Source organism: Chrysemys picta, chromosome 2 (assembly GCF_011386835.1).
Source record: "Chrysemys picta bellii isolate R12L10 chromosome 2, ASM1138683v2, whole genome shotgun sequence".
In the NCBI taxonomy this organism is placed as follows: Eukaryota; Metazoa; Chordata; order Testudines; family Emydidae; genus Chrysemys; species Chrysemys picta.
The window spans coordinates 160,796,695-160,820,698 of NC_088792.1; the positions used below are offsets into that span (position 1 = coordinate 160,796,695).

General features: G+C 41.5%; 1 long non-coding RNA gene across 1 annotated transcript in view; it reads left to right on the plus strand.

The window, feature by feature from the left end:
* Positions 1-23,202, plus strand: part of LOC135981562 (uncharacterized) — a 43,879-nt gene extending 20,677 nt beyond the window's left edge. The window contains exons 2-3 of the long non-coding RNA XR_010598635.1: positions 21,984-22,086; positions 23,068-23,202. This is a non-coding gene — a long non-coding RNA (uncharacterized LOC135981562). The remainder of the gene's footprint in view (positions 1-21,983; positions 22,087-23,067) is intronic.
* The last annotated feature ends 802 nt before the right edge of the window (positions 23,203-24,004 follow it).

Here is a 24,004-nt window from a genome sequence, read left to right on the forward strand (position 1 = left end):
TGATACGGGTTTTTATTTGTGTGGGCAGTGTGATTAGTATTTGAATTTGTGTGCACACCACAATAGGTTGTGATTGGGTTGTGTGTAATGTGGGTGGTTTGCTTTGTTTGCATGTCTTTTTGTAAATGAAATAAGAAGGAAAACACAACAGTTTCGGGGGGGGGGGGGGGAAAGAAGAGGACAATATTCTGAAAACCCAGACCCTAGTTGTAATGAGATTTCAGTTCAGTTCACCATCAGTTTTTTACAATAGTTTGTATCGCATAACAGCAGATATCGGAGTGCCTTACATCAAAATGACACTTGGAAAGCATTTGTCCAGCTGGCAAGCAGTCCCTTATTGCTCTTAACATGTTCATGACTATAGTTAAGGATGTGCTTAGAATTTTTAAACATACTGTGATGGGGGTGTGTAAACCTAATGAATTCTGAGGGCAGGGAAGGAGTTAATACAGGCAGGGAGGGGCCCAGCTGGGCACAATTACACACCCGCTGTTAACGGGCTGGTTCCCAAAGTGCTGAGGCTGAACAGGAAGTTGAGATATCCAAACTAAGGGACACCACAAATATGTGGCTTTTAATTAACGTAAATTGATCTGTTGACAGGGCTTTGGAGCTCCGCTCCAGCTCCAGGCAAAAACCTGCAGCTCCAGAGCTGCTCCGCGCTCCAACTCCGGGTTCCTCTCCAAAGCCCTGGCTGTTGATCATTTTTGTTTTGTGGGGGGCTATCTGGAGTAAACCTAAATCCCCCTCCACCCTTGACTTTTATGGACTGGGCTGTAGAAAGCATCATAAGACTCCTATTTAACTGGGACTAAAGGGTCACAATGATAGGTGGGTTTCCAAATGGCAAGAGGAAAGATGGGGAAGTTTTCCTCTATGGAACCAAAATAAAGGTGTGGCAGCATGATGAAAGAGATGGAATAGATAGAGGTGGGAGGGAGTCTTCCATAATGTCCCCACACATAATAATCTCTGCATACAAGGCAGGTAATGAATTACCCACACACTGTTTAACCCCAATTACCAGCTATTCATGCTCACTATAATCGGTTTGAAAATAACTATTTTTTAAAAAAAAGATAAATGATAAATCAAAGTTGTAGTTGTCTATGGGAAGATTTAAATTGATTAGGTGAGGGTTTAATTAACTGCCCTAACACTCAGAATGAGTGACCTTTCCAGGCAGACCATGAACCATATGACTTGCTCTCCTCCTAATTATAAGTCAAACCACAACATGCTTTCGCATGCAAGCTTGTCTTATAAAACAAAGAGCAGGGAGAAAATAACATTTTGCAGGGAATATGGGAACCTGTTCAAGATTGAGGCTGTTCTTTGGTCACTTACATCTGTTTCATACCACTAAGTCCACTGACTTGAACTGAGTAGCATCTGATTTACTGGGGTAAAAATAAGAAAACAGCTGCAGTGTTGCCAGCCCCATGTATTGAAAGATCATGACATGTGCCCCCTCCCCCCAAGTTTTAAAAATGATAAATTTGGGGTTGTTTGCCTTCTAGTTTCTGAGAGGTGAGGTTTCTCTGATATCATGTTTTCAAGCTTTCTTCTGCAGCCATGAGGACTAAAAAGATTCATTTATAACAAAACTGAGTCTCATTCCATCCAGGACTCCAGGAGTTGAGGCTATCAGAAAAACAACACATACCATGAGCCTCAATAAAATCACGAGTTGGCAACATTGGCTGCAGCCCGATGACAGGGTCTTACTATATCCACATTAGCATGTGATGATGGCTGCATTAAAGACAACCAGATAAAATGCACCTAACTGTGGCATCTAATGTACAGACACAGAAGATGGGGTATAGTGACCATGGCTTCTAGCATAGATACAAACATGTCTCGATTGAGAACTGCCTTGGGCTGTATTGCGAGCAGCTCAATTTGTTTAACTTGGGGTATGGCATCCGATGCTGCTGATTTTTCATCTGACTTATTAGGGATCCCTTTCAGTGTGAAGAAAATTCTACACCGAGTTCAAAGGCACAGCTGGTATAGGCAGGGATCTGAGATGGTCCATTCTGTCCATATCTTTGGGCCATTGTGGAGGTTGACTGGGTGCCTGCAGGAAGGAGGATCTCCACTGTCTCCCTAATTCTTTTTCTCCTGTTGGCAGCTATTTTCCTTGTTTGGGGGGGGTGGTGTTTGGGTGGTGGGTTTTTTTTATAGCAGTTTTTGTGATCCATTCAGAAGGGACTCGGATTGCCAGAGGCAAAGGATTCTGGGGAATGCCAAGTCTTATCTGTGAATATCAAAAATGCTTGCAGCTGTGTGAAACCCAAATGTTAAGGTTTTTGCACATTTTATTGGTCTTTCCTGGAAGGGTGGGAATTCTGAAACTTAAAATCCATTTTCTTCTAACCTTTTCCACCCAAGTCAGCTTTATACATAAGGGTGAGCTGAAATTACAGGGAGCTGTGAAGGAATGAACTGATTCGCTTTCTTTCAAAACAGATACTAAAATATATTAATTGCAATTGTAAGACTAAGAAATTGCAAGATGATTCATAGGGAATGAATGGCTAGCCTGCAAAACTCTCCGTTACCTCAAATTTCCAACTTTCAATGCTCTTTGAAAGGGAAGACAGTTGGTTGCTATCTAAAGGAAAATAGAAAAGGGGGATGGGGAGGAGAGATGGAATTAGAGCACCATCTTTCCCCAGCTCTGCTGCTCACACATTGCAGATAATGCCAATCAGCAGAGCATGCTAGAGAGGTTAGATGTCTTTTAGTAAAGAGCTTGTAAATGAAACCACAGAGGAGTTGCATGTGCTTTTTAACCCCCTCCACCTCTCCTCACCCCTGTATTTTTGTCTTTGCCTGTTCTCAAAGATACTTGTCAGGCAACATTGTGCTTGTCAATGTCGTAGCCCTGTGTCCGGGAGCAAATATAAAAGAAAATTGATTTGCACATTGAAGGGTGAATTTTTTGCTTCAATTTTCTGAGCTATGGCAGTGATGCATGTCTAGTTTAATTTGCAACATAAAAACTTAAGTGCCATGCCAGCTTTGCAAATGAGGCTGGTGCTCTATGTATGACAAGGGCTGATAGTAACATACAAATTTTGGGCCTTAATCCTGCAATGTTTAGTAGAATGAGCAGCAGTGCTGCCTTCCAGTGCAAGTGAGGAGGCTAAGTATGGGTCCAAGTTTAATGCTAAAGGCATGAGACAAAGCCTACTGAAGTCGATGGGGAGGGGGGGGGGATGACACTCCTGTTAACTTTAACAGACTTTGGATCAAGTCCTAATGAGTTCTCCGCACCGGGCAGTAGTAGTCTCAACCTTCCTGTGTCCCCCTCCCTTTGCTTGGAAGCACAGTAGGGACAAAAGAGGGGCAGAATCCAGGGGCAAAAGCATGATGCTTGGCATGACGACAAAGCACTTGTACACTTCCCTCTTTGGCCTCACTCTTGCCACTAAACAGCAATAATTTGACAATTGCATAGGAACAGTTTTATTGTAGGATCTGGTTCCCACCCACTTCATTTCTTTCTTGTCCAAGGCATAGATAAAAGAAGTCAGCACATGGCCACTTAAATCCCAATTAAGTCTTCAAAATAGCATTGTAGTGAAACTTCAGTGGTGCTTGGGCCCTTGTCATGGGGGTGAATTTACACGATGTGCACAATAGTATCGTAATGGACTTTCCTTTTCCCAGTGGCTAGGGTGCAGGTGGGTATGGTTTGATAAAGAGGCTGGGGGAATGGGGACTGAAACCCAATGTTTTTGTGGTTAGTGGGGCTGAAGGTTGCACCCTTTAGGGAAGGCAGATGCTGCTGTGCAAGGGTTCTGGGTGCATTGAAACTTGTTGAATTTTTGAGACCAGAATACGTTGTCTATTCCTTTGGATACCTTGAAAGGACAATACATATTGTGGGATCCAATGAGAATTATGATGAAGCATGGATAGAACTAGCGAAGTTTTTTATCAACGGGATTGATCATAAATCTTTCAGGCCACAAGGAGACACTGGCCTGAGGAAGGACTGTAAGCTTGGGGTTATCAGAAGTGCTCAGTGTTGGCCTAACTCTCCTCCTGTTGAAGTCAATGGGAGACTTGAACCATTTACTTCAGCAGGAGTAGAGTCAGGTCAGCACTGAATGCTCCTGAAAATCTCACCCCCATAGGACTGCATCATGAGAAGCACGATCTGAATCTGCATTCAGATGTCACTTAGGGTGCAAGCGAGGCTCTGCCATTTGTCTTTCCTGGGCTGCTTTTTGCATACCCTCTTTGTTGGGTCCCCTAAGTTCCCCTTCTCTGAGTAGTTTTGATGGACAGATTATTTTGGTTGGCCCCTTTCACATGTTCCTCCAGCTTCCTAATGGCACACCTACTGTGGCAGATGCTCTGGCTTCATTCTCAACATGTTGCAAATATTTCCATCTTTTTTTATCAATAACTTCAGAAAAAAAGGTGGTTGAACTCTGACTAATCTCAGCATTTGTTATAAATTAATTCCTTCTACTACCTAGTATTTTTCAAAGGAATTTAGACCTCCATCTGTATCTTTTGGTAGGTTTCCAGCTTTCACATCCATGTGTTAAAATGTTATTTCCACTTTAAGGTGAAGATTTGTGATTTGGACTTTGTTGTACACTTTCAATGACCAAATCTTGTTTAAACTGGTAAACATAGCTGCCAATTTTTTGTCATTATTTCCTTCTGGACATCCCCATTGACAGGCATGTTACTGCCAAGCCTGATGATAAATTGACGGTCTTCTTGTATTCCTCTGCCTTCTGAAATAATGCATGAGGTGGGAGTTGGGGGGGCCTGCCATAACTGTTCAATAACCCCACCTTTTTTATGCTGAACAGTCTTTATTTGCATGTACAGTTGTATGAAGAACTGGTGTGTGTTTGGTTTTTTTTGGCTTTTTTTTTCTGGAAGTTTTGGGGCGGGGGCAGAAATCAGTTTGGTTTGAACCAAGGCTAATTGTTTTTTGGAATGTTCAGCAAATCAAAGTGTGGTGGGTTTTTTTTCCCCTTCAAAATCCAACACTTTTTTTTGTTTGACATTTTTAATCAAAAGAAATGAAGGGCTATATTCACACAAGCAAGGAGCAGGCAAAAGCAACCCTGCCTCCCATGATGTCTTTGTATCTACATTCTTAGGGCACTCAGCTGAGATGTAATAGGCTCCAGTATTTAGCTTCCACTGTGCATCCCTGTTATAATGAGACCTAATGATCTCTCCATGTCACTTTGTCTCCTCTTTCCCAGATTTTGGCAAGCTAAACAACTTAATCACCTCCTGAGCTGGTAGGGAAGGTCAGTTACCCTTTTTTTTTTTTAACTGCATTTTCCTATACCTGTCTGACTCAGATAAGCAAATAAACCAGGTCCTTGCCTCCCTCCACCCTAATAACTTCTGATATGGGCCATCTCAGGGCACAGCTGTTCCATGTTCCTTCCAAGTTCAGCCATTCAGAAGCCTTACCAATTATAGTGCCCAATGCCAGCTCTGTTGCCCGCAAATACGTGCATTTTGCTCTCTGGATAACTCATGGAAGGAAAACCTTCCTAGCATTTTTCACAGCCTATAACTCTCCCTTTGTCGTCTTTCTCCCCTTGAGGCATAGTGGGTATTTGTGCCAATGCCAAACAGAGGTTGTGGAACAAAAGATAAGTGTATTTCTGCCAGCTTGGCTCATGCATCCTTCATCAAATGAACCCAAGGAATTAGATCCACATGAGTAATAAAAGCAGGCATCTAAAGGCCACCTCCACCTTGGCAGTTGATCTGCTGCATTAAAGCCTCAAGAAAAAGCAACTGATGGCAGAGAGGTGCAAGAGTTTCTCAACTTTTTTTTTTTTTTTTGGCATTATTATTGGAGAGGCTAACCCCTCTTTATCTTCTAGAGACAGTTCTTCCAGCAAGCAAAATGGGTGTGCCAGTATAACCACTAGAGCTGCTCATCCTGGACCCGCTACATGGATAAATAGAACTCTGCAGTCTCCAGGGCTGTGTTGATAATGAAGACAAAGGGCTTTGAAACACTATCTAAAGGATGTGGGCCAGATTCTGATGTCCACTATCCCAGTGCCATTGAGATCAGAGACTGCCCCACGTCCCATGTGTTCAACACTATAGACAGGGAGTCTTGCAGGATATTTTTTCATCATGTAATATTTGGCATAATTTATGAGTTAAATTTACTTGGTGTTATCTTTACTTCTGTTCAGATAGAACAACAGATTGGGCATTGCTTGTGCTAAATCTTGGCCTCCTTATCAACTACACAAATTGTCTACAGTTAATTGAGTAGCACTGTAGAAAACCTCAGGGCTAAAAGACAGAGCCCAACTCTAGGGAGCTAAACTTCATGTTTTACTCCACCTGTTCTCTCTCGTCATATGCTTAGATCATAATCTTTGTATCAAGTGCTGTCTTTTTTTTTTTTTTTTTTTCATTTCTAGTGTGTATAGTGCCTAGCACAATGGGATTTCAGTCTAGGAACTTCTGCAATATAAATAAGATTATGAAATCCAGGATTTGGCTACTCAGATTGTCCCTTAGGTATATAAATGCCCTTTCTATATACCTAAGTCAAAAATTGGGAGTCCAAAACGTAGGATATGACTGTCCTGTTAAGAAAATCCACACTTGAAAACACTGGAACTGTGGGATCTTTCATAAAAACCAAGGTCAGACCCATGCAGTCCTTACCACATCTCCATCTTCTGAACAAGCCACTGGGACATTCTTCCATGGTGTCATTTTTGTTATAGGCATTGGGGCCTGATCTAAAACCTATTGAAGTCAATTGGAGTCTTTCCATTGGCTTAAATGAGCTTTGGATCGGGTCCATGATACTTGTTGTGTTCTGGCCTATCACAAAATGGCACTGCCAGGCAGAAAAACTATGGAGTCATGTTCACCAAAATATTCTTTTTATTTTTCCCTTTAAAAGCTTCAAGAAACTAAAGGGGGGAGGGAAAGAGGAGGCAATCAAACATGAAACAAATGAGAAATGACGGTGGGGCCAAATTCTTTCCACAAAGTGAGAAGATATTCAGGGAACAGTAAGAGGAAATGAAAGCAAGGAGAGAAATTCCTCTGGTTTTTCATTTAAAATTTTCCTGGATGTTGACATTTTAGTGTAACTTCAAAGCATCTAGCCCATGACAGCATACAGGTTAACTCCCCAGGCTATGTTCTATCTAAAGTGCAAGTGTAAACTGCTCCACAGAGGCCAGTACATGTGATTACTTTAGGCCTTTTATTCTATTCCTTTATATTTTCTTTGCTTAGATAAGGAAATCAGGGAAGTTTCTCTAGTTGCATAGGATTTCACACACTGTACCAGACAATTAGACCATCCATTGTAGGGTGTCCCTGACTCCTAGAGTGGCCCATAGCTCAGAGGAATACAAAATGTCCTAATACAGTAATGCATTTGGATAAAAACGTGTAGCATTGCACAATTGGCCAGAGAATTCTTCCCTGATCCTTGGATTCTATGATAAATAGTTACACTTCATTCATATATATATATATAGCTCCTTCCATCCAAGGATCTCAAAGGATCTTTACAAACATCAAGACTAATCTATAAAACTGCAAAATAAAGTTTTAGTCCTGCTTTAATGACCTATCTGAATGCAAACTTAATTGTGGAGCTGCACACTGTACCTCCATAGTTTATTCTCTCAACATTCCTTTTAGCTGACAAAGTATTGACCATAGATGAGGATAATGAGGCATAGAGGTTAATGACGCCTCATGGTGCCCATGACCGTCAATGGAAAGACTTCCAATAACTTTAATGCATCTTGCATTGGGCCCTAAATGTCTTGCCCAAGAAATCTGTGGTAGAGAGAGGAATAGAATTCAGTTGTCATGACACCCATTCTTGTGCCATAGGCATTTGACTCCGATACTATAGCGAGTGGTCCTAGAGACGGAGAGATTATCCTTCCTCCCATATACCCCTAGACTGCATGAGAAGAGAATAACTTTGCTCGTTGATAGGATGTCATTTTCGGTTTATATAGGAATCTCCCCTACAGCCCAGTCCAAGCTTATAAGTGCCAGGAAAACAAGTGATTACCATTAAGTAGATAAAAGCACTTTCAGACCATTCACAACCATCTCTGTAATAGTGGCTTAGGTAGTTCAGAAAAGCAGTTCTGCTTCACTCTTTTTCAAGACAAATGTGGGGAAAATGTTGCTGTATTTATTTTTGGTTTACAATTTTATTTGTAAATGACACTAAAGAAGATAATGTCTTAGGAGGTTTTGTCACTGGAAAAAAGGCTTTTCTAGCGGACACATCTTTTTATGATGCTTTATTCCTGGGCCGTCAGCATTTGAAGCCTTTGCAGGCAGTGTAGCAACTGTGCTGGGGAAAATATTTTAAAGAAAAATATTGGCATCAACCTCCAGCATTTGGGATATTTGGTAGTTCTGAACTGTTATTACAGATAATGATTTTTCAGGAAAAGCTTGCACCTTCCTGCTGAGAAGCACTTTGTTGTAGTAGTAGTAGTATTGGAACAGCTATGAAATTGAGACCTGCAATACTATCTCTCTGTGTAAATAGATAATGCAACATTCCCTCAGAAAGAAAGGGGTGTATTCTTCTAGTGCTCAGATACCACAATGATGGGCACAATATAAGAACCTACACAGATAAATGTACTATGTTCTTTCAACTGTAGAATCATCCCAGAAATCTTTTTAAAAAAGTCTCTTTTCTATAACAATGCTTTGTGTTCCCATAGCTCTTTTCACCACTGCATTATAATTAAGTCTCACAATGCCCCATGAGGTAAATGTTACTAGACCCGTTTTATTATTTTGTATAAGCAGACAAGAAAGGCATACATCAGTACCAGGGAGGGAGAGGAGTGCCAGTTTGGACACAAGAACAAATGGCTATAAACTGGCCATCAACATGTTTAGGCTGGAAATTAGGGGAAGGTTTTAACCATCAAAGAAGTGAAGTTCTGGAACAGCTTTCCAAGGGAATCCGTGAGGGCAAAAAACCAAACTGGCTTCAAGACTGAGCTTGGTAAGTTTATGGAGGGGACGGTATGATGGGACTGCCTAGAATGGTATGTAGTCCACTGGCAACTGCCAGTAGCAAAAATCCCCAATGGCCAAAGACAGGACACTAGATGGAGAGAACTCTGAGTTACTTTCCCAGGTATCTGCCTAGTGGGTCTTGCCCACATGCTCAGGGTCGAACTGATCGCCATATTTGGCGTTGGGAAGGAATTTTTCCTCCAGGTCAGATTGGCAGACACCCTGGGAGGGTTTCACCTTCCTCTGCAGCATAGGAGTACAGGTCACTTGCAGGTTTAAATTAGTGTAAATGGTGGACTCTCTAACTTGAAGTCTTTAAACCAAGATTTGAGGACTTCAGTAACTCAGCCAGAGGCTATGTGGCCTGCAATATGCAGGAGGTTAGACTAGATGATCACGGTGGTCCCTTCTGACCTTAAAGTCTGCGAGGAAAGAGAAGCCTGTTTTAATGTACACTGTGTGTGGTTTGGATGATCCAGGATGTAAATGGCAGCATTGGCAAGAGGAACAAAGAAGTAGGTGATGGGAAGAAAAGAAAGGGTAGCGGGAGGAAGAGAAACATGTTCGGGGGGGGGGGGCGGAAAGAACAAATAGAAGGGGGTAACAAAAATGAAAACAAAAGAAGACTTTGCTTATTTTTTTCCCCTCTCTCCAGACAAGACAAACCACTAATTACACTAGCGAGAGTTGTAAATCAGAAATGCTTTCTTAAGTAATTTTTTTTCCAGGTGTACATTTTCTGCAACTGCTTAGAGGATGTTCCCTCTCAAGAACAGGCAGGGAGGAAGTCTGATGGTCATAAATGGCAGGAGAGGTGTCCTAGGCTCCGAAAATAGCTTGTGTATAAAAATGTTAGCTTGTTTTCCAACGCAATCTACTTGTCTAGTCTAGACACAGGGTGGCTTGCCTGTGTGCCGGAGAGCCTGGTGCTAAAACAACCCTGATTAGAGTAGGAGCCTCACATGAGGGGAATTGGGTGGCTTAGTATAAAGGACTGCAGGGGAGTGCCTGATGATGAGCTTGGAAGTGGGACTAGCTTGGAAGTAGGGCTAGAGGGTTGAGATCAAGCCGGAGGTGGCTGGGAACTGGCAGTTTCAAGTAGAGTTTGATTTTCGGATTTTATGTTGGATTATTTTGTGATTTAAGGACTAGCGGCAGGGTGCTGCAGAAGCCTCCCTGATCACAGTGGAGTGCCTGTGTGGTGGCCAACTCTGCTACAGGCCCAAGACACAATCTCTCTGAGGTGTGATCCTCGCTATGAAAAAGTTTGAGAACCTCTGGCTTATACAAGAACGTGATCTCAAATGAAATTTATTGATCATGTCAATGCTCTGTATGCCTGATTCACCATTGCCTTGCACTGTGCATAGTACCCTATATCCGTGGCTCACAACCTTTCCAGCCTACTGTACCCCTTTCAGCAGTCTGATTTGTTTTGCCTATCCCCAAGTTTCACCTCACTTAAACTACTTGCTTACAAATCACACATAAAAATACAAGTGTTACAGCACACTGTTACTGGAAAAAATGCTTGCTTTCTTATTTTTACCATACAATTATAAAATAAATCAATTGGAATATAAATATTGTACTTACACACCCACCCCACATTGGAATGTATGTGTGTGTATATGTATATATATGTATATAATATACACAGAGAGAGAGAGAGAGTAGTATAAACAAGTAATAGTACAAACTAAACTTTCATACAGACTTCAGTAGTGCTTTTCATGTAGCCTGTTGTAAAACTAGGCAAATATCAGATGAGTTGATGTACCCCCTGGAAGACCTCTGCATACCCCCAGGGGTACATGTTCCCTTGGTTGAGAAGCACTGTTCTATACCAGTGCCAAGTGAGTGAAATTTTAGTGTATGAAGCTTCCATTCTGAGACAGAAGGTGAATTGGTCCTAAAGAACTTACTAAACTGCCAGTTCTGTTCCAGCAACCACTGGGGTCAGTGTAAAAGCTAGCAGGGATTCTGCTGTAGCAGGAGTCTCTCCTTTATTTTTATTTTTATTTCTAAACGTCCTCGTCCTGAATCCAGAGGGGGAGCCTTAATTTAATCTGATCCCCCAGTGTGAGAGTTACTAGAGGCTTCTGGAATTATCAGGGCTCTTTTATTTAGACTGAACTTCTGATCCTGAGCAGTACTCAGTCAGTAGCCTTAAGCCACTCTGATATTCAGACACAGTGTGGGTCTAACAGCCTCCAACCCTGGTTCATAATTACAGCAATGGGAATGGAATGCTGAATCCAGGGATTCCGGCCTGCAATTGAACTATGGCTGTTCATGAACATCCCTCACAGCTAGAGTGCTTGCATAGTGACAGAGAGGCTGGTTGTCTGACTCTCTGAATTATATTCAAATAACGTCGCCCCATTTCTCGAGGGACCCATTGGTGCTCTTACAAGCTCTTTAAGGCCTTGGCCAGGATTAATAAAAACTGATGGATTTGAACTGGCATCTTTATGCAGCAAGGCTGTCCTGCAGACAGAGGGGCCCACATTTTTAAAGGTATTTAGGCATTGCTGCACTCAGTGTTGAAATGCTTGCCTAATTTAGCGACAAAGAGTCCTGTAGCACCTTGTAGACTAACAGACGCATTGGAACATAAGCTTTCGTGGGTGAATACTCAATTTCAGCCACGAAAGCTTATGCTTCAACACGTCTGTTAGTCTAGAAGGTGCCACAGGACTCTGTCGCTTTTTACAGATCTAGACTAACACAGCTACCCCTCTGATACTTGCCTAATTTAGGAACCTGACTATTTTCAAAAGTGATTTAGGCTCTTAGCCTAAGTCCCATTAATTGTCAATGGGCTTTTGGCTCCTAAATCCCATTCAGTCCAAGGCCTCTCTGTAGCCAACTAGTTACAAACAAGGAAGGAGAATCTTTTTAAGGCACTGGAGTAAACTCAGCCCAAGTGTCTTGCCCTGCCAAATTTCCTAGCTGTCCTTGGGCAAATCATTTAATCTTTCTAAGGCTCAGTTCCTCATGTGTAAAAAGAGGATAATGATTTTTGTCTCCCACCATGTCTTTGTCTTGCCTATTTAGACTGTAAATTCTTCAGGGCAGGGACTGTCTTTTACTATGCATTTGTGTCATGCCCAGATCTTGATTTGGGGCCTCTAGAGCTGTCAGGATTGCTGGGTGGCTGGCATGGAAATGGGTATGGGCTAGGGCAGAAACTACGGGCAATGGGAGTGTTCCCAGACAAGCATTAATGTTGAACAGACTGGAGAGACTACTTCCCTTAGGAGCCTCTATACCTGCCTTGTGTTCACCTGGTGGATCTTCCCCTGTAGATAAGCTTCATGCCATTCAACTAGGGCTCAGCCAATCACAAGACCTGCAGGTAATTGCCTCTGACTCATTTTGTGCTCTGGTTCAGGGATGACTCCAGCTTAAGCAGGCTAAGAGGTAACTCATCATAAGCTGCTCCAGTAATACAATTAATAATGCTCTAGTGAATTTGGTGTTAGGGGCATTTGTTTTCTGGGAACTGGAATGAGAATACCAGTTTCAAACAAAGCACCAAACAGTCATCTGATGGTTACAACTTTTGAACCAGAGTAAAGGACAATACAGCAACTGAGCCATCCCGTTTTATTTAAAATTCTGGGCTTTCATTCTTTGGTTTTATGAAAAAATATTTGAACTGAGAGGCTTTCTGGGCCATGGGGCTGCATTTTTGCCACAGAGCGTGCTCCAAGGCACCATTCTGCTAGTACAGAATGATGATGGAAATACAAAAACAACAGAAATTACACACTTTCTTTATCTTAACAGTGAGTCTACTATTAAAATGGGAACAGGGCAACCTAGAGGGCAGCTGTTCACTGGGTTGGTAAATAAGATTAATGAATAAAATACCTCATGAAAAGTTCTGCATCATAAATCCAGCTGCATAAATCCTTGAGAGTTTATTCTGCCTCATTAAAAAGTAGAAGGAGAGAACATTACAGAGAAGATTTTGTTTTTCACTCCAGACTATCCTATTACAGGAGTGCAGGTCAAATCTCATTGAATTCCCCAATAAGTCGGCACTCTTGGCAAAATTATGTAGGAAGCTTTGCTGATTACTTGGGTGCAATCCACATGGTAAAATTTATCTGATGGAGCCTTTTGGTTTCCAGAGGATTATTCCACTTAATCATATCTATTTTCTGTAAGCATTTTAATCAGCAGCTAATCCTCATCCCTTCCTTCACATTAGATAATTAAATCAAGATATTTTTTAAAGTAATCAGTGGGAACTAGTGATCCTTGTGAAAGCGAATAAGGAAGCCTGTGAAATATAGTAAGAATTTTTATTTTTGTTTTACCTCTGCTGCATCATGAAAGGTTATAGTTATTAAACACCCTGGCTTTTTTTGGCACAGGCAAGTTTTGGCACAGCATTAAATGTGATAATGGCACAGCTATTTGGACTGAGTAGGCCTGAGCTGAATGATTCAAAGACTAGAGGACAGGACTGAGGTGCACTGGCAGAGCTGATGGCCCAGCATGGGAATAAAGAGGAGGAGGGTTACTCACCAGGGCTGAGATGATCTGGAGGGGCAATGTATTTGGCAGGCTGAATGGAAAATGCCAGGTTCCTGAAAGTTAACTTCACCTATTGTAATTTTAGGTATTTATTTAATACTAAGAAAAGAAATAAGAATAATCAACTTAATGGCATTGAGATTAGAAGTAGATCAACCCAGCAGCTTTTAACTAGATTGTTGATAAATGAAAATGGCTATGGAAAATATCACAATAAAAAATTATGTAACAAGTATTAAATATGCACTGACTCCCCGTAGACCTCTTTGAAAAACAGTCTCGTTAAACACAGTTCTGCTTATAGTGATTTTTTTTCTCCCTCCCTCTTCTTCCCCCCCCCTTCCCTCCAGTTCCCTAGAGACAATACCATGAAAACAGGATTCTTGTTGCTGTGTAACTTCTGCTCTTGCAGCTCCTATTGTCACAAAGAGGCCTTTATGACATCACAACTGTTTGCCATGGTGATGCTTGTGCTATCTTATCAGCAAAGATCCTGGACACTATGCTGCGGTCCTTGGACACCCTCAAACTCCCATTGACCGCAGCAGTGGATGCCCAAGGACCAGTGGATAGAATCCCCTAATGTCAGGCGGAGGAATGAACAGACAATGTAGATGAACTCTGGTACCCAATTCTCATTGAGGATGGGCTTGTGGATCAGGCAGTGAGTTGGACCTCAGGAGACCTGCTGCCAACTCCATATGTGACCTTTGACAAATCACTTGATCTCTGTGTACATCAGTTTTCCCCACTTCAGTGAAGTTACGCTAGTGGGACTGGGCTGCCGTAGTGCATCAGTGGAAACACTACCTATGAACATGGAAAGGATACTCCTGTGGGGTAGGTAATCCCCTCTCCAAGAGGTGGTAGCTAAGGTTGATAGAAATTCTTCCGTTGACCTAGTGCTATATACCCAGGTGGTTCGGTTGGCTTAACGACCGTGCTCAGGGGTGTGGATTTTTCACCCCTCTGGGAAACCTAGGTGGATCCACCTAAAACTTCTTACTGTAGATCAGGCCTGAGAGTAGAGTTTGTTTGCTTATGTTTTTCATGCATATGTCTGTTTATGAAAAAGAAATGAGGGGGGAAATAGCCCCCAAATGCTATTTGGAAGCAGAATTATTATTTATATTAGAGACTCCTAAAGGTCCCAACCAAGATTGTGCTAAACATTACAAATCGACAGTAAGACAGTCTCTTCCCCAATTCACCTGAAATTTAAATCGAGAAGACTGAGTGGGAATATCTATTTTTCTCCCAATTTACAGATGGTGAACTGAGGTCCAGAGAGATTAAGGGTAGCATTTTCAAAAGTTCCTGGGGGTATGTTTACACAGCAATTGGGAGGCATGATTGAGCATGTAAAGGCATACTTGAGCTAGCTTTGGAGAGAGCTCAGTGAAAATAGCAGTTTAGCCCTGGGTTAGCCGCCCTGGGTCCTGGGCAGGATTATACTTAGGCAGATAAATCATGCCACTTCCCATGCAACTGCAGCTACACTGCTATTTTTAGTGAGCTAGTTCAATCAAAGCTAGCTCAGGTGTACCTACACATGCTGCAATCTTGCCTCCTGATTGCAATGTAGACATATCTTTAGAGATTTAGGCGCCAAAGTCCCATTTTCAAAAGCAACTCAAGCATAGAGGCTGAGACTCTCAGAGGTATTTGAAATCCATAGGAGGTGGGGATGCAAGTACCTCTGGGAATCCAACCCCTAAGAGCCGAAGCCTCATTGAATGTCCATGGGACATGGGCTCCTTAATGTCTGACTCGCTTGGAAAGGTAACTTACATTTTCAAAAGCACGTTATCCTAAGTGACTTGCCCAAGGTCACCTAGTTAATCAGTAGCAGTTTCAGGAACTGATGCAACATCTCCTTAGTCCCAGCCCAGTGTCCTCAATATTGCACCAGCCTTTCTCTATCTGTTTCAATTTCTTCACAGAACTCAGTGATATCAGCAGGGGTTCACTCTTAATTAGTAGCCCCATATTTTTGTACACTAAGATTTTTCTTTCTCTAGCATTAATGCACACTTACTGACTTGAGCACAGAATAATATTCAGGCTTTAAATTTGTAAATGAAACATTTCCATATTACTGGGGACAGGGAGGTGCATAAGTAAAACAAAGTAATGAATTAAGCAGTACAAAACCTGACAACTGTTTCCTGCATTAATGTGCAATGTAGGAGACTTCCAGAGCATATCAAGTGAAGCTCTTTAGGGAAATTCTACTAAGCCTGGAGTCCACAAATCTCAGAGATTATTTTGTGTAAACCATGAAAGGTATTGTAACATAATTAGAGTTGTTCGGAGTTCTAGGAAGTTGTCTATCAATTCTTCATGGATTTCATTTTTAATTTGCCTCGGGAGTGCAGAAGCTGCTTCAAAGTCAGTTTAGATAGACCATCTTGCACAGGTAAGACTGTAAAATATCCCTCTAAGGTTGAGCAGCTTTCACTTGGATGAGCTGTTGGAGCCACTGCTGATTGGCCAAAGCTGCTAACACAAGGCAGTGTTTTTCCAGTATGATCATTTTTGAAGTCCAGTAATTGCCTGGAGTGTCTCAACCTGGAATTGGTAGCGATTATCATGGTCTGAGAGGCTATTAAATTTTGCATCAAAGCTTCCTCTTGGTAGTTTAGCTTTTAACAGGTGTATCTAATTACAGTAGTCATTGTAAAATGCACTGAATAATTCTACTTATTACAAAATTCCTCCTTTTTGAAATATATTATTTTTATTAAAAGTTATGGGGCAATGGTAAAAGAAACAGGAGAATGCATAGAGGGGCTGATCAGAAGTCTTTCTACTGACTTTAATGGGTTTGGGATTAGACCTGTGAAGTACAAATACTGCAAATTATTATCCCTGCAATTGTCCCAGTTCGTATGCGAGGGATACTTGATGGATAGGCGTCATGTCAGTGCTCCTTCTGCTCTATTCAAGAGAATATTTTGCCTATAAAAACATACCTTATGTTGTTTTAGCAATTTCACCCCAACACATGTTGCAAACTATGGCCCTTCTTCGGCTTTAAGATTTGTGTGGATTAGACCCTTGTGCCTGCAAGGAGGTCCGTGGAACTGCAAGGGTCTGCCTATGCAGATGTGATTGCAGGATCAAAGCCTATAAAATTCCAAAAAACATTTCACTTCCTACCGAGATGCAGCCACGTGGAAGTTGGTAGTCAGTGGCTGCACAGGAAGCTGCACAATGCTGATGAGAGGAATTTTGACTAAAGACGGTGCAGGAAAAATCCCTCTTATAAAAATGGCCATGGGATATTTAATGTTACGTCACAGCAGGATTTTTTTCAAAGGTGCCTAAGTGATATAGGAGTACAAGTCCTATTGAAAATCAGACGCACTTGTGCTTCTAAGTTTCCAGTTTTTATAGTCTCGTATGAAAGGCTTTCCCCAAAGAGCAAGCTGCAAATAATATTCCATTTATCTATTTGTTTGGATGAGGAAGGGATGAGTCTCTTGCTGCAGAGACTTAAACATGTTCTTGGTTGACAAGGGGTGCTATCCTGGTCCCATTGAAGTCAATTGGAGTTTTGCCATTGATTTGCAAAGATAGTTAGGATTTCACCCCAGGTGTGTCAAAGTTGGTATTGAGGACACTAAACATGATAGAATTGATGCCTGTTTACAGACTTCTGGACTAGAAGTTTCAGTTCCCCATTAGGACAAATTCCTAGCCATTGTCTCACTGCCATGGGAGCTATTTAAAAATATGTCCTTAATTTTGTTGTGGGTTGGGGTTTTTTGTGTTCATTTTTTTTTTTTGCACTGAGCTTTTCAGTTTCCATTACCTAATTTTGCAAATATATTTCAAACTATTTAAAAGTAACATTAAAAACAGTTTAGGATTTTTTATTTAAATCCATGTGTGTTGGGCAATTTGTTCAGTGCTTACAGTCTGCCCTTGATTGCAGCTGCACCATTGGTAGTAACCTGTATATATTGAAAAGAAACTTCATTGAGCAGATTTAATGTTAGGCTGAATAACAACAAAAAACATCTCTGTCAACTTCAGTCCTTAATGGGAATCATTAGCTGCAGGCAACTGGGGGAAAAAGACACTTTGGTAGATGTTTTTACTTTGATCTCTACAATCTATTTTTTTAATATAAATTAGACTGAACTTGATAAACTTGCTCTTTTGCTAATGAGGAAAGAAATGAAACCGTATTAATTCCTTTGGATTTGCAACACAGTGATTCCCAGATGCAAGTGATTTGGAGAAATGAAGAGTAACCTGAATTTGGGGGAGTGGAAAAAGCAGGCCTGGGATAGCATGCTGTGAATCATCCTTTTTTATATCTTTTTATTAACTTCAATGGGAGAGAAGGATAAGCTCTCAAATTCAGAATCACATTTCTTCAGTCACTCATGTTTGCTGACTTAATCTAGCTCTTCTCTCAACTGGAGACAGGACATATTCATGACCTGGGTCTGAGAGCATCTAACCTGTAACAGGGATGCAAAGAGGTAAGTCAGTGGTGGATGGGGAAACATATGGAAAGAAATGGCTGGTGGAGCTCTTCCCATTTGAAGGACTCGTTGAGGATAGTAAGGGCTTGCTCTCCTGACGACATAGCACGGTGTAGACATTGCTTTAAGTCAATATAAATTATGTTGCTCGGAGGGGTGTTTTTTTTCCCCACACCCCTGCGCTATGTAACTTTCATCAACGTAAGTAGTAGTGTAGACTATATTGACTTGAGGAGTATTGGGTTAAAGGCTGCTCTTCCAGGATGATATCCTTAGCTGTACTTCAGCAAAGCATTAGTCCTCTATATCCTCCACTGGCAATGACCAATATCTACTTTTTGACATTTGAGCTTTGCTGTTGGCCCAGCCCTATTCCTATGTTTCACCCTGGCTCACTGCCCTTTCCCTGTTGTGCTTTTTGAGAAGCATATAGTTGGTTACAAGGCACAGCAAATGTTTTGGTTTACACCTGAAATGGCAAAGTTGTGAAGTGGACAATGAGAGTTTAAGCTATCTTTTAAAAAAATATTTAATAGAAATATTAGGGATGGGAAAGATCTGTTAAGTCTCTGATACACCAAACCTAATGAGTAGTGTGAATCTTTGCTTTATGTGTATGGTGTTTGGGGAGGTGGTGCCTAGGTAGGTGGGCATGAGTTTTAATCTTTTTTTACACTTCAGGAAACTGGAGATGACGACTGTGAGTTTATCAAAGCCGCCCAAGTAATTTTGGATTCCCAAATCTCTGAGGCAGCGTTGAAAATCTCAGTCATTGTGTTTATTCCCTAAGGCATGAGGTTTTCATCCTAGTTTGGGCAAACCTGAAACACATCTGCATTTGATCTCCCTTTTTATAGAGGAGTGGCATATTTTAGCTGTGATGCTATTCTAATGAAATTAACACATCTCGCAGATGATATTTTTGGAGAGGGAAATTAGACTGTTTAAAGTTGTGTCAGAGGAGATGCCTTGAAGGATGAAACTCTTTATCCTGACAGCCTTTCACTTCAGTTCTTGGGTCTTGCAGCACAGGTGTAACTTTGTGGCTCCTTCTAGTGGCTCACCAGCAGAGAATGTGGGTCTACTACAGCTAGAGGGGAGTTACTACTTTATGTATGGCAGAGACTTATGCTTTTAGTGCTGGAAGTCGTCCTGAGTTCAATCCTTGGTGATGGTCTATGATGGTGATCACTGTACATGGTACTGTGAGTGCATTGGGACTGAGATAGCTATAGTGTTTTGTCAGATATGACTGTATATCTATGCCAGTTTACCCAGCAAGACGCCACTGTGACATTCATTCAGTTGTCTTCATGGCAGCTTTCAAGAATTCAGGATTGGGAGTTGGATAACTCTCATCCACACACACCGCTCTAGGAATTCTCCTTCCCTTCCCTTCCCTCTTATTCTTGAAGAAACTAGGGTGACCAGATGTCCCGATTTTATAGGGACAGTCCTGATTTGTGGAGCTTTTTCCTACATTGGCACCTATTACCCCCCACCCCCGTCCCGATTTTTCACACTTGCTGTCTGGTCACCCTAGAAGAAACTGTCCCCCTGCCCGCTCATTCCCTCTTCTTAATTAACAACCCCCCCCTTTTTTAATCTAAATAATTTAACACTAGGAGAGAGGTCCTTTTTCATCTCCCCTGGATCGGGATACCAACAAAGTTTCTAAATGAGATTTAATAATATAGTAGGACACTTAGTGTATATTAATTAAATATCAGCAGATGGTAAGGAGAACTCTTGCTGAGAGTGAATAAGTGCAGAGAGAAATATAACTGCCATGTAATTAAGCCAAACCTGTTGAAACAATGAAGGTGCCATTACTTTTTTAGTAACACATTAGACTTGCATGCAATGCCCAGAAATTTAATTACTACCTTACTTCTGTTGCGTTACTTCACTCCAGATATAACATGAGTAGCAAAATTCAGATCTCGATTTAGAAGAACTGCCAAGTTCAGGGGTATCTAGATCCAGAATTCTGCCCATTGTATAGATAGGGGAGGGGAGCCTCCCCCTTATTCCTCGGACTTGAGTGAATAGCGCTCCTCCACATCTTCCCTATCTCTTCCTGGAAGTACTGAATATAGGCAGCATGTGCATAATTTTATACTGGCTCCTGATGCAGCCTTAAAATACCCCTGAAACTCAATGAGTGGTGGTTTAGTTCTCCTCCATCTTTGCTCAACTCACATACATGTATTTTTTTTTTTTATTATTATTAGCAGTACCTCAAATCCTTTCACCAACATTTGGCTGCACAATAACTGTTTAAAAGGAAAGCAACAGAATCCAAAATCAAGCCGAATGCACTTGGCTACATGTTCATTGTGGGGACTAACTTGTTCTCAGGTTTCATGACGCATTCATGCCTCTTACCAGGTTCCCTAAAGTTCACTGATGATGACTGAGCAATCCAAAGCCCTGGGTTGATGCTCTTATATCTGAACCAGGTAGAATTTGTCATCTTGCCTCTTAGGCTCTGTCTACATGGGGGTGAGGGGGAAAGGGTTGCACCATTGGAAGCCTTCAGTGCAGATGTGCTCTTCTAGTAAAAGAAGAGGTTTGCACTCTTGCAAATCTCCTTAATGAGTTAGCAGGATAAACTACAGTGGTGCAAACCTGTCCTTGCACTGACACAGTGTGTCTCCACGATGTTTTGTTCCAATGTAATTGCAGCGCTGTAGTTTAACTGGTGCAAATTTCCCTAGTCTACAACAGGCCATATATGGTGTCAGCATGAAACTGGGTGGAGCTTGGTATTTTCGAGTTTTGTGTTCACTGTTTGGGCTTGTTCTAGAAATTGTCGCAAAGTAAAATACCAGATCCAAACCCCTGTAAATCCTAGTGAACGAGCTGTCTGGATCCAGACAACAGGAAGTTTGGATTGGATCAGTCTATCCCTAGACTTTCTTTCAAATTCCAAAGTGAAACTATCTTCATATCAAAGGTGGTGCTTCAAATAGTACAATTAATCTTTAGTTTTGTCCTGTGTAAAGTCACAGCCCTAAAAGTAATGTCTGAGAAAAGTGTGCCACTCCTTTCCTCCCAATAATGATCCTTTGCTAGGTAATCCAGCTGTATATTGAACATGGGTCATTTAACACAGTCTTACAAAATACATTGGTTTCAGTTCTCAGAACCATTTTTTTTTCTAGTTGCATTTTGGGGGGGGGGGGGGGAGAATTAAAAGAAACCCAGACACCCAAAAACCTCAGCCAAATCTACAGAGGAACATCCATGTGGCCTGCACTCCAAACTGGGTGCAGGATCCCTGCAAGGTGTGTGAACATCAGCAACATTTGCCCAAGTTTTTTGACTTGTGAGGAACTTGAACCAGGCAAGTTTGACAAATAAACCCAGGGCTTAATGCAAAGCCCATTTAAGTCAATGGGAGACTTTCTATTGATTTCAAAGGGCTTTGGATCGGGGCCCCTAGTGAGTAAAGACCACTGAGAGTGAAAATTTATGGAAAATTAATCCTTCCTGTAGCTCTACTGAAGGCGATTGAGTTTCACCAGGGATAGAGTTGGGTTCCAGCATTTTTCTTTTCTAATTTAAAAAATATATATCTCCCTTTGATGGAGCTCAAGTATAATTGCTTCCTTTTCAAACCATTAGCGAAAGCATAATCTCTCCTCTGACTGCACTGGCTCCTGATGTGGTTTTGCTTACATACAATGATACAGCTGGTCACCCTTCCCATCCCAAACAGGGCCTGTGAGATAGAGGGAGAATTATATGTATATTGAACCGTGGCCATTACGGCTCCAAACTGAGGGTTTCTAAAAATAAACACCATATGGGTCATCCCATGACATATTAAATTATAAACTGCAATTAAAATTACTTTTATTAATACAGGTAATTCCTTGGGGTCATTGAGAATGTATGCAGCATCGTAAAGGTGGAACAAAGCAGGAGATGAATTCATTTCTTCTGGATAGTCTTCGTGTTCCTTTTCAAAGTAAGTGAGATGGGACAGGCCAACCTGGTCTTAACAATTACCATCATGCTGGACTGAAAAGTGCATTTAGGTAGCTCAAGATGAGGGCAACAAAAGAAATTCTCACAAAGGTTCTGGTTTTGGTTGGGCTTTTCAAAGGAACCTAATGGGGTTAGGAACTCAAATCCCATTGAAATTCAGTAGGAGATGGGAAACAAATTTCCTTTTATGCTCTTTGGAAAATTCTAGCCCTTTGGCATAATTCTTCCTGTTTTTTGTCTATCATAGAAATGGGTGGGGGGCAGGGGAGAAGGATGATTTTGTAGAGACTGGCCTTGTTGTAGGAAAGTAAGGGTAACTAAGGCCTTGCTCATCCCCCAGGTTAGCTAAGACCTACCATGGCCTTGTGTCTGAGACAGTCCCTGCTTTTTCAGATGCATTCCCTTTGAAGCAAGTGCATGAAGATGGGATAGAGAATGGGCAGAGTTTTAGCTCCACCTCTAATTTGCTGGCATGGCTCACCAGATAAGGGTGCAGGGGAGGAATTGTGGCTCTCTGAGGCAGTGCTGCGACATGCTGATACTCAGCGGTGAATCTAGCCCCTAATGAATAAAGACACAAACAGGACACAGACTGACTTTAGCAATTAAACAAATAAATCTATAACTTACGTCACCAGGGTTAACACACTCCTACACTTGCAGAAAGTGTAATGAGATATTTAACCCTGGGTGGTAAAGACCTGGATTTTAAACCTCATCCTAAAGACAGCAGTATGTGTATGCATATATTCTTGGAGGCGGGTATGGATGAGCATGTGCATACAGGAGATTTGCTTGTGAGACATGTATGAATATTTGGGTGGATGTTTTGTTTCTCAATCAAGTCATTAGTTGGCCACACCTGCAATTGCACTGGAGCTGGTTGAGATCCCTTCCTCCCTCCCCCCCGATATAAATAATTTATATAAAAATAACACCTTTATTCTTGTGGCTTTTTCAGCAAACCTGTCTGCATTTCCACATCATCCCTGGAAAATGGTACTTAACTGCAGAATCAGTTCCATTAGTTCCTACTATTGGAGTCCCTGTTATATTCAACCTGACATAAAACTCCCAGAAACAGACAAGAATGACATTTAAATGCATGGAATTGACAGACTTACCTTTAATTCTTTTTCTAAATAATAATGTAGAGCCACATTCTCCAGCCAATTCCACTGCCTTAAAGTACCTTGTTTGACATTTTACGGCAACAAATGAACCTCTGGCAGAGTCATTAGCTTTGGAGGATTTTCTCTTGGGACTGAGGAAAACAGTTGCCTGTTTTAACCAGCCAGGAGAGGAGAAATAAATAAATAACAGCAATAAGGCACTTGCGAGAGGCTTTGTTTGAAAAGAATAAAATGTGGAAAACATCTCAAGTCTCCATAAAGAAAACAGACCTTTGAAAATGTATAGCTGTCGTCCAAAGAAACAAATTTAGTGCTCTAGCGGGGTGTGTGTATGTATGTATATAAAAAATATAAATTTTAAAGTACTAAACCCCAGTGCTGTTCTTGAACCAATATGGGGATAGTCCCTGCCCTTATGAGATGACATTGAAAGTTTTGCGTTCAGTTCTGAACAACTCAGTACCAGAATGGCAGGAACAAAAGCAGAGAGGAGCAACAACAATGTTTAAGGGGCTGCTCGCAATGAGTTATAGGATAAGCTTACAAAAGGATTGATTGATGGACGCTTGGTGTACCCACACTACAATGGCTGGAGTTACGTAAGTTAGTGCTACCACTGGGTATATAGTGAAGTGTATAGTGAACTCCAGTTAGCTGAGTTATACAGACTATTATGGGATGCAGAACTACTAACTGTGGTATGTAACCTGACATTTAAACTAGCTTTTGTACCAGATGACTGGAGGATAGCTAATGTGATGCCAA